The sequence below is a fragment of the Lactuca virosa genome, chromosome 5 (assembly GCF_052849685.1).
Source record: "Lactuca virosa cultivar CGN04683 chromosome 5, Lactuca_virosa_CGN04683_v6, whole genome shotgun sequence".
Taxonomy (NCBI): domain Eukaryota; kingdom Viridiplantae; phylum Streptophyta; class Magnoliopsida; order Asterales; family Asteraceae; genus Lactuca; species Lactuca virosa.
Genome location: NC_136430.1, coordinates 279,875,117 through 279,886,857, shown reverse-complemented (window position 1 = coordinate 279,886,857; position 11,741 = coordinate 279,875,117). Strand labels below are relative to the sequence as shown.

The following is an 11,741-nucleotide window of genomic DNA, read 5'->3' as shown; positions in this document are numbered from 1 at the left end:
ACCAAAAAATAAAAATAGAAACTAATAATCATTGTCATCGCCTTGAGCTCCACTAGTTCTTGCCCCGTCTCCTTGTCTCGTCCACAACTCTTCCCATTTTGGAATATACGGGAATGAGGTGGTATCGTGGGAGGTAGCTCCATATTCATATGTGTACATAAAGCATCGAGCACTTGGGTGTTGTAGTTGACACCTCCACGAAGATTGTCCAAATATAAACCAACCCGACTTTGAAATGGATCGGTCGGTATCCCACCCTCAAATTATTGAGGTGGTTGTTGTCGTTGTCCCTTCTCTCCTCGGGCTCTCACATTCCTCCTCCTAGGACTAAGTTGTTCTCCTTGTTGCCCTATGGGCTGCTCATCTTTTTCGGGTGGTATCACAAAAGCTCCTCCAACATTCACCACAACCCGCGTTACACTAAAAAATGGGATAGTTAAGTCATTGTCCGAAAAGCGCGTGAGGTTCCTAATAAAATTAGGACTCAAGATACCATAAGACCGGGCAAGTCGGGTGACTAAGTGTCCACCCGTAATGGGACTACCAGGTCTAGAATTAGTCGCCTTCCTTCCCATAAACCGCGCAAGCATATAAGGAATGTCACAAAATTATCGGGTGTAATTATGCTCCAAAAATGAAATAAATTATGAATGGGCAATTTATCTCCATGATTTTTATGATTGATCGAGAAGGTTATGAGGCGATGCAAAAAACGATAAACGGGATTCCGGATTTGTTCTTCGCTTGCATCACTAGAATTGTACTCGTGATTCGAAATGGTTCTCCAAAACTCGATATCAATAATCCCGGAGGTGAAATCTCGAACACACCCTTGTAAAAATAGAACAAAAATGTGTGATTGTGTTTCCTCCTCGGTGTACAGTCCCATGCGCCATGAAAATTCTCTAATGTTGCACTCGTGGTACACACCACCCAATCGAAAAGCAAACGTCCGGTTGTAGTTGGGATCGGTGGTCTTATCATCGAAATTTAAGGTAGCGAAGAACTCCACTGATAATTCCCGATAAACGGGTTCTTGGATAGAGAAGAGGTTCCTCCACCTGTTACATGTGAATGTAAAGCCATCTCCCAAAAATACTTTTGTCCAATGCCTTTCCAACTCCATAACCATACCAACCCCGCGTAACCATGTCCAATCCACAAAACGAGCAATAGGGAACTCGCGGTTATACAACCACCCCAAACGATTTTCATAATTATTTAACACAACACGGGAGAGGTTTTGAGGGAACCGGTAGAATGGGTGAATACTCGACACATCAATAGGGTCTTTTGCTTGAGGAACTGCCCTTCGATGATTTTTCCTAAAATGACCAACAACAAACAAAACAAACCAAAACAACCAAGAGATTAAATTGTAAACTAAAACAGGAAACTGGTCGCCCAGATCCCACTTCGTGGGTTTCAAGTCCACATCGTGGGCTTGACTCGTGTCGTGAATATGGATCTGTCCTAGGAAGGCTAAAACTAACCAAAATTTTCACTTGGGGTTTGTTGATCTTGTCAATCTAAGTTCCTAATTGACACATGCATTCGAAAATAATCAACCAAGCGAATCAATTTTGGGTATTTCATCTCTAAAAAACCCTAACCACTAAATGCATAAAACGAGGGAAAAGTAACAAGATTATTGAATGTAACACTTATCAATTGCAGATAGGAGACAATAAGGCAGAAATTGTAGAAGAAAATGGCAAAAAAATCGGATGTGGGGTTGTTGTGTTCGTCCATGTGTGGTAAGCAAATGGGGATGGTCTAAAGGAAGATATCCTATACTCCCCCCGGGTGATTTTTTAAAGTCCACGTCGTGGGTTTTTGGCCATGTCGTGGGCTCGTCTGTTGGGCTTAGAATAATCGGGCCAATTGAATTCACCACGAGGTGGGCTTTTGGGCTACAACGTGATGTCGCAAAAATTGATAAGTCCAAAATTTATTCCTTAAAACCTTAATTTTATTTCTAAAAAATTATTTCAAGCAATATTTAAGAACCCCACACTTAATTTCTGCCTTTTCTAAACGTCAAGATGACATAGATGATTATTATCCTAAAAATAAACTAAAAAAACAAAAATTAAAAATGCAAAACGAAAATAAATTCAAACCGAGCCCGACTTGCCTCCCGAGAAGCGCTTCTTTTTATTGGAGTCATGAGCCGGACTCCGTGTCACCTCACGTTGAACTTGTTGGAGTGTCCCCCACCATTTGTATCTTTTGCTCCTTCCACCTTCTTTTGTTCGCTTGAACTCGTCTAATATATGCCATTTTAGAATTTTCTTTTTTAACCCATGCATCATTTTCTTCAAGCTTTCTCTTAATTCCCTTATTTTCCACAAGATGAGGTTTTGCTTTTTCTTCATTTTTTAGCTCCACGGGCACCATCTTCTTATCCATAGTTAGTCTCTTTTCATTGGAAGTAACTTCGTCCTCCTCACTTGATACCAAGTCTTCACTTTCCTAACTTACCCAAGATGTTGGAGTTTTATAAGAAATCACTTCGAAAACAAGTGGAACGGATGCTCTTGATCTGGTATGTTTAACTTGTTGAATCTCTTCCTCCATTAATTTTTCCAATTCTTCAAGTTCATTCTCCTCATCGATATTGAAAACTTCTCCTTGAACATCATTCCCTTGAAAACCATCTTCTATTCCAAAAGTAGCTTCATCATCTCCAATGCTCAAAGTGAGTTTTGACTCGTAAATGTCAACCAGGGATCGAGTAGTATTAAGTAGAGGGTGACCAAGAATGATTGAGACATTGACATCTTCATTCATATCTAAAACGACAAAATCAATTGGAAACACGAATTTCTCAATTTTTACCAAGATATCTTCCATAATGCCCCTTGGATGTGTCACTAAACGATTGGCCATGTGAATTGTCATTCTTGTAGCCTTCAAACCTCGAAGATTTAGCTTTTGATAGAATGAGTAAGGCATTAGATTTATGCTAGCTCCCGAATAAGATAAATCATAAGTCTTCAAATTATTCCCAAAATCAAATGGAAGAGTGAGGCGTCCAGGATCTCCCATCTTCTTTGGTAACTCTCCCATAATCACTTTAGAACTTTGCTCACTAAGAATTACCTTGGAATTCTTCTCTAGCTGCTAGCGAGTGTCAAGTAGATCTTGCAAGAATTTGGCATATTCAAGAACCTTAGACAATGCTTCAATAAAATGAGTGTTAATTGAAATACCCTTGACTTGTTCCATAAACTTCAAGTGTTCCTACTCTAGTGGTTGAATATGAGCTCGTGTCGGAAATGGAAGCAGATGACGATAAGCTTGAACATCATGAAAATTTTTCTGTCCAAGACTCACCCCACGTCGTGGAGTTCAAAACCCCACATCGTGGGTTCGATGTTTCAACAACATTTTTTTCTTCTAATCGTGACTTCTTCGAGCTTCGTCCGGTTTGATGTGGGTCGACTTCAAGTGCTTCAGGGAACTCAGAGATGGTATCCTCTTCAGTTTCTATTACCATTACATGCGATGGAGGCTTTGTATCGGAAATCTTTGGAGATAATTTTTCTTGTACAAAAGTAGTTAGTTGACCTAGTTGGACTTCAATATTTTGGATCGATGCTTGGTGATTTCTTAGCAAAGCTTGTTGTTCCTTCATGATATTTTGATGTTCCCTTATCACTGCATCGGTCTCATCGTGTCTTTTCTCGGAAGCCTCCATAAATCTATGTAACATAGACTCAAGATCAACTTTCTTTTCAGGAGGTGGTTGTTCTTTTTGGTATAAGCCTCGTTCAGTCTGCCTATATTTTTCTTCTTTCATCTTCTTATATTCTTCATATGGTAACCACTCCTTCTTTGGTTTCCTCCAATTTTCATCATACTTATCTCCACTCAAGCATCAAACTTGCACCTTTTTATTTCCATTTTCATCTAAGTGACAATGTTTTGTTAAGTGTGGATCACTACATCTTTCACAACCAACTCTAATAGCATGAATTGATTGGTCCATCTTGGTCATTCTCCGGTCCATAGTATTTAGCATGGCTAGTACAGCAGCCATGTCTTAAGAATTTCCTCCCCCAATTCCTTTAACTCCATCATGTCTTGGATTGTGGTACTCACGAGAATGCTTTGAGAACTCTTCAATTAACTCCTTGATTTCAGCCAGATTTTTCTTTGTAAGTGGTCCTTGAGAATCAAGGATTTGCATCGTCATGACATTCACCCCGTCATAGAAGATAGACACTTCTTGTTGTATATTAAGGTCATTTTGAGGGCAATTTCTTAGTAACCCTTTATATTGCTCCCATGCCTCATAGAACGACTCACCCGGTTGTTACTCAAAGTTGGCTATTGCCTTCTTGAGTTCAGATATCTTTGATGGTGGGCATAATTATTCTAGGAATTTCTCACGTATTTGTGCCCAAGTAGTAATTTCACCATGTGGTAGTGCCTTCAACCAATATTTGGCAGCTCCCTTAAAAGTAACGGGAAGCATCCTTAACAAAACTGTCTCTCTAGTAACTTTTGGGACATTGAAATAGTCTGCAATGTCATTGAACTCATCTAGGTGCTTGTAAGCATCCTCATTATCCTTCCCAGCAAATGGTACGTCCTTAAGTGAGTAAGAATGTGTCCTTTCAACTCGAATGTTGCAATGGCGGGAATTGTGGGTTGTACTAAACCGGTATCGATGTCCTCTCGGATTCTCTTCTTGTATGCTCCAATGGACATATCCGCAATGTTTTCCATCTCGTTTTCTTGCTCGTCTTCGGGTTCACTCTTTTTTAGTTCGAATTCGGGTTCGGACTCGTATTCGGATTCTTGCGGATTAGGATTTTGTTTAAAGCTTTCAAACTTGCTTTCGTCCTTCTTTTGATTGCTCGACTCTCCTACGTTCTTCCCCGTCTTCTTTCGAAAAACTGATTTATGGTCTTTGAAATGAGACTTCTTTGGTGGTTGGTTTTCTTCTACGTTTTTATCCGTCTTTTTGTGAAGGGCCGACTCTAGATTTTCAAGCGGTGGTACCAAAGGTGTGTTGGAACCTCTAGTCATGAACTACTGCAATAAAATGAAAAAAATGTAAATCTGAACGAAAACTAAATAAAATCGCCTACTGAATGGTCACTACGACGTGGTAAAGATCACCACCTCGTGTTGTCGCAGAAAATCTAAATAGGAACGAAAAATTAAAAAATATGTGTCACACCACAAAACCGGAACGGCGGAATCGTTCGGGGGTGGAGGACGTCATGTACAATATCACAACAATGCAAAGTAGTAAACAAGCAACAACATCATCCATTGCATTAATAATATAATTTAATACAAGTGTGTTCTGTCTAGTTATATCGACACCAAAAATATGAATCAAAATAAAAGATGAGTCTTGAACGAGCTCGATCTTCTCAAAACCTGGCACCGGTACCTGTCTACTGGTGACCTGAGAATACAAGTTATTTTGAAAGAGTTTATCAGCTTTAAAGCTGGTGAGATCATAAGTATAGTAGTGTCTGTTTTCGTATGAAAGTGTTTGTAAGTATGTAATGTATAAGTTTGAAAATGTTTGTAAGTGTTCGAATTCTCCTAGAAAACCCTATGTTTCCTACTAAAAGTAGCCTTCTACCAAGGCATCTAGTGGTCGTGTGTGTGTCTCTTATAAGAGTATGTATTTTCCCAAATCTGACTATTATTAACCAAAAATATAGCTTTCACATTACTGTTTATTGTGTGAAGATCACAAAGTGAATGCAATAGGAAAAAGAAATAGTAATGTAGTGTTGTATTAAGTAACTACTACTGTACTAACTACCTTAAACCAATTGTTATTTAAAGTACCATGTGATCGGCCTGTACCATACTACCGACTATAAACACGACGATGTAAGACGTCGGAAGAAATGACATTTGGCACCCGTAGACTTGCAAGTCCCCATTACGTGGCTCACATAACTGTATTAGTGCACTTGTGAATGTATTGTATGTACTAGCTGTATTGTATGTTCTCTCTCTGTCTAGTATGTATGTATGTTCTCTCTGTATGGTATTGTTTGTTTCTCATCATAGTATTCTCTATCTGTATGTTATGTTCTCTCTATATGGTATTGAATCATGTATGAACTGACTCATTGTAAGTTTCACTGTTATAGTAATAGTATTAGTATCTCCCTAAACTATACCTATTATAGCTTACTAGTAATGTTGTTTGAATGTATGAACACGTGTGTATACCCTTGCTACCCAAAGGTATTGAATAGAAAGAAGTAACCTTTTATATCTATACACATATACATGATATATGACTAGGATTCAAACGACCTTCGGACAAACAACCGATACCCTAAGTCCACAACCAAACAAGGAACAGGAGGTAAGGTGAGCTATCAGTCCTAAGTCCTTTAAATCCTACTTATATAACTATGTCTATATAGATATACATTTAGCAGAATATACGTTTAAAAGAGTTTAATAAAAGTATTTGACATGTAAAAGAGTTTGTAAAAGAGTTTGAAGTAAAACAGTTTGATAACACAGTTTGAAAAGTAAGAAATCCACTTGTTTGGTAGTTATTAATCACATGTGATTGATATAATAACTATAATAGTTCAACTTGTATTCCCCCCATAAAGGCATTTCAAATCATTTAAAAGGTTGATTAAGGGGTATGAACTCACCTGTAGTGAGTGGTTTGGATGAACGGATGGTATAGGATGCTAAGTGTCAAGTGAAGACTTGAACACACACAAGGATCCTGGTTAACATATAATAACATATCTATATATGTATCCAATTAGTCATTTAACAACTAATTAATCAAGTTAAGACACCCTAGGACATGAAAAACACCTTGATTCAAGTGTTATAAGTACTAAGGATTGCATCTAAGGGTTGTAGGGCCTTGTATTTGAGTTTAGGGTCCAAGGGTAAACTCTTTTGGAGTTTACGGTTTTGGGACCAACTCTCATGGAGTTTACGGTCATAAACCCATGAGTTTACAGCCGTAAACTCATGGTAACTCCACCATTTTGTGTTTTGAAGCTTTATAAGTCATAAAGAAGCATCCTACTTCAAGTCTAAGCCTTAGGAAGTGATTGTGGCATCATTTCACCCCTTTGTAGAGTTTACGGCCCATGGACCATTTCTCCATGAGTTTACGGCCGTAAACTCTAATGGTCCTTGATGTTTTTGATGTTTAAGGTCCTAAGCACTTTAAGGATATGATCTAGACTAGTATCCAAGGCATGGTAAGGGACTAGGGCACACAATGGCCCCTTCATTACGGTTTACGGTCCAAGAACATGTTTGGACCGTAAACACCTTTGATCTTGTGATTCTTTGTGTTTTCTAGATGATTAAGAAGTGTAACAAGCCTTATAACAAGCCAAGGTAAGAGTACTTACTATGTAGAAGCTTGAAAGGGTGTTACAAGTCCAAGAACACTAGTGTGTGTTCTTGGTGTTCTTGGTGAAACTAAGAACACTTGAAGATCTACACCAATGGAATGATTTCACGGATGGAATAATGTAAGATCACTAGATTAAGTAAGATATCAACTAATTAGGGCAAGAAACACTTACAAAGTTGAAGATCAAGAAGGAAAGTCGGATGATACTGTAGAGGATTTGAGTTCTAGTTCTTGAAAATGGTAAAAAAGTGTATAAAATGACTAAGTGTCATATTTATACTCCTTAGAGTTTACGGCCGTAAACACCATGTTTAGGCCGTAAAATCCAAACTCTTGGAGTTTTGGGACTTTATTGGTGCACAATAAACCCTAGGGTATCCTCTCTCCTGTTATCTCTTGAAGTACTAACTTTAAAACACTCAAACTGACACCAAAAAGCTTGAAAGTTAGCAGAAACAGTTCTGACTTCTATTGAAGTGAATGGTTGTACATAATAGAAATTTCAGGTTGTCACATCATCCCCCCGTTAGAAGGAATTTTGTCCCGAAATTAGAGTTTAAGCAAATAAGTAGTTACAAATAACTAAGTAAAAAGACGAGGATATTTCAGTTTCATCTGATCCTCTCGCTCCCAAGTGAATTCAGGTCCTCGCTTGGCGTTCCAGCGAACCTTCACTATCGGGATACAGCTTTGTTTCGTTTGCTTGACCTCCTGGTCCATGATCTCTACAGGTTCTTCCACGAAGTTGAGGCTCTCGTTGATCTCGATCTCGTCGAGCGGGATTACAAGAGTCTCGTCGGACAGACACTTTTTCAAGTTCGAGACGTGGAAAGTACAATGTACGTTACTGAGCTCGCGGGGTAAGTTAAGTTTGTAAGCTACAGGGCCGATTCTAGCGAGAATCTCGAAAGGCCCTATATATTTTGGATTTAGCTTTCCACGCTTTCCAAAGCGTATCAAGCCTTTCCAGGGTGAGACTTTCAATAGAACATGGTCTCCCACCTGGAATTCCAATGGTTTCCTTCGTTTATCTGCGTAGCTTTTCTGTCGGTCTCTAGAGGCTTTCAGTCATTCACGAATCTGAACGATCTTCTCTATCGTTTCCCGAATGATCTCCGAACCCGTGAGAGTGCTTTCAGGGACTCGTCCTTTAGCTAACTGGGTATCACCCACCTCAGCCCAGCACAGAGGGGACCTGCACTTTCGGCCATAGAGGGACTCGAATGGAGCAGCATTTATGCTCGTGTGATAACTGTTGTTGTAGGAAAATTTGACAAGGGGTAAATGAGTATCCCATGCTTTCCTAAAGTCGATCACACAGGCTCGCAACATATCTTCCAAGGTTTGGATAGTCCTCTCACTTTGCCCGTCGGTCTGTGGATGGTAGGCTGTACTCATGTCCAGCCTAGTTCCTAAGGAACTTTTTAGCGACTGCCAGAACCTCGAAGTGAACCTACTATCTCTGTCCGAGATAATGGATATGGGAACACCGTGCAGTCGTACAATCTCCCATATGTAAGTTCTTGTAAGCTTCTCCAGCTTGTCTGTTTCTTTGATAGGCAAGAAGTGTGTGGACTTGGTCAATCTGTCGACAATGACCCATATGGTATCAAGTCCACCCGTTGTCTTGGGCAACTTGGTTATGAAGTCCATAGTGATCCGCTCCCACTTCCATTCCGGTTAAAATCCGGATTAGCATGAACATTACCACATCAAAAACAAGTTTATAAGTCCAAAAACATCTTAGGGTAATGTTCCTAGTCCAATTCCAGCCAAAACAATCGAATATATGCATCCAACTCGATTTTTCAGCTACTTTTGCAAGTATAACAAGAAAACAAGCCTAGGCTCTGATACCACTATTGGGTTATGAGCATTCTAACACTCCTAAGTGTACATGCAACCCTAAACACCTTGGATCTATGTTTTCTCTATTATACATACAATTATGAACATCCAAGGTATTATCCTAATCTAGCATACAAAATAATAAATATAACAAGATAGAATACATACCTTTTTAATGTAGAATGTCTTCATGAAGCTTGAGTGCCTAGTGCCCCAAGTGTGACACCTCAAATGGTTCACACAACACCAAATACACTTGGAATAACTTGAGAGAAACTTGAACACTCCTTGAAATCGTCTAGCCCTCACACTCACACATTAGTGCACGATTTCTTGAGCCATGGGATTCTTTTATATGGTGGCTATTAGGGTTACACCATGTAACTCATAACTTTACCCATTCCTTATGCTCCATGGATTTTAACCTCCATGGAGTATCCATTGGTCATCCCATGGACTTAGTCCAACATAAGAAATCTTGGTTCGCAAGCCCACATATATAAGAATGAATGATTTACACAATCAACCAATATATTTAATTAGTCTCCTTTTGATCACTTAATTAATTCCAAATTAATTCTTGATCAATACTAATTAAATAACCTTATTAATATATTAGAACTTATAATATATTAACCAACCTTAAGTGTTATTTCTCTCATTATAGTCTATCCAAATGCATGATGCCATGTAACCCAAATGGACCATGCCGGGTCGGGTCAAGTCTTACCAATTATAGTTATGGACTTAGACATTAATCCAACAACACATGCATGCTATCTAAGGAAAGGTGTATGATTTTGATAAAGTTTTATCAAAGCATCTCGTATCAGAAATCTGAACTTTGGTAAGAAAGTCAATAAAGTATTGATTTCTAGAAGTCCAGCTGATTTCTGAGTACATGTCAAAGCTAGTGGGAGCATAAGTGTTATGCTAATAATCATCATGTTAGTGGGAGCATGATAATTATTGTTAGTGTTGAAAGTTAGCAATGTTAATTATAGAAAACAAAAGTTTCAATTCGTGAGGCTGCAGGGATTGAAAAAGTTGTTTTGCTATAATTAAGGGAGAGGATATACTTCATTTCAGTTCTAAAAGCTTAGATTGAGACCGTAATCATCTTTAGTCAAGAATATATATATGAATTTTGCGTTCTCAAAATTCTATATATTGCGTTCTCAAAATTCGATTATGATTACGACATCCCTCTTCATAGTCAAATTTTGAAAACATGGCAAATAAAAATATTGTAGCAAAAGACTGGTCTAGAATCATGTCTTTATGTGAGACATCATGAATCGTGTACCATTTGCTTTGGGTACAGGATCGATTGCATGTGCTATAATATTTGTCGTTTCTAAATTTTTCCAAATGCCCAGAGGCATTAAGAAGGGAAAAGGTCTAGAATTGGATATGACTAAAATGATTAAGCAATTGTCGAGGACAATCTGAGGTTTACCAAAGATTGGTTGCTCAGGGACAGTTGGAAGTATAGTGCTAATTTTGGAAGGACCATATTGACATATTCTGAAAAGAGGCATCTCTTATTCAGAAGTGATAGTCAAAATGAGAATATGAAGTTGTCTCCATAGGTGGAAGTTATCTGTGTAAGATTAGAAAACTTAATGCAAGAAGCATGTCTAAAGCAATGTACTTTGAATATGAGACTTAGTTTCCATGGAGTTGATCTCCATTGAAATACCTTATAATGACTGTTGACAAGTCTTTGTGACTTTGTACATATTCATTACAGGAGGGTCAGTGCATATAAGTTTAAAATCTATACAGATTTCGATAAATGATAGGAATTTGAAATTCTCACATTTTTCGATAAGGATTTGGGAGTGTGAAATTAGAATCGTTGAAATTATGTTCAATTGGTTTATTTCACACAGTAAGGATCATAGACAAACATAGAGTGCATACTTGGTGTATGGCAAAGCTATTGTTTAAGAAAAACATAGTGTACATGCTTGGAGCATGGGACAGCTAGTGTTTTTAATTCAAGTATAAAGTTGATAAAACCGAAACAATGAATAATGAGTAATCAGTATGGTGATAAATAAAAGTGTTTATTTATATTCATAGGGTTTGATACCATATTTGATTCATTTATTGTTGTGTTTCACTTTGCATGTTTTGACTTCCAGAATAACTAAGTCGCTCTTCCTGAATGATTAAGTTATTCAAACCATCCACAGTCGGTCATATGTTGGAAGTAGATATGAATCAAGACTGTCATGGGTTGGTTTGTAGAGGTCCAAGTTGGTGGACAAAGTGGTGCTACAACACTCATGAGTGCTCATAAGTTCTGAGTATTGGATTCAACCCGCACTCATTTGAATCACTTCATGGATTTTATCACGAGTGATCATGAGACGATAATATCTTATATTCTTCAAACCTAGAGATATGAGTTGTTACTATGAGTTGGTTATACATTGATTGCACAAAAACGCATTTGGTAACTCGATGTTATAAAACGTGCCTTTGTGTATGATTC

The 11,741-nt window shown here is 38.2% G+C and overlaps 1 non-coding gene across 1 annotated transcript; it reads left to right on the top strand.

The window, feature by feature from the left end:
- Positions 1 to 4,247: 4,247 nt before the first annotated feature.
- Positions 4,248 to 4,354, top strand: LOC145117968 (small nucleolar RNA R71). Its single transcript, XR_013712959.1, has one exon. It is a non-coding gene; the product is annotated as a small nucleolar RNA R71 (small nucleolar RNA).
- The last annotated feature ends 7,387 nt before the right edge of the window (positions 4,355 to 11,741 follow it).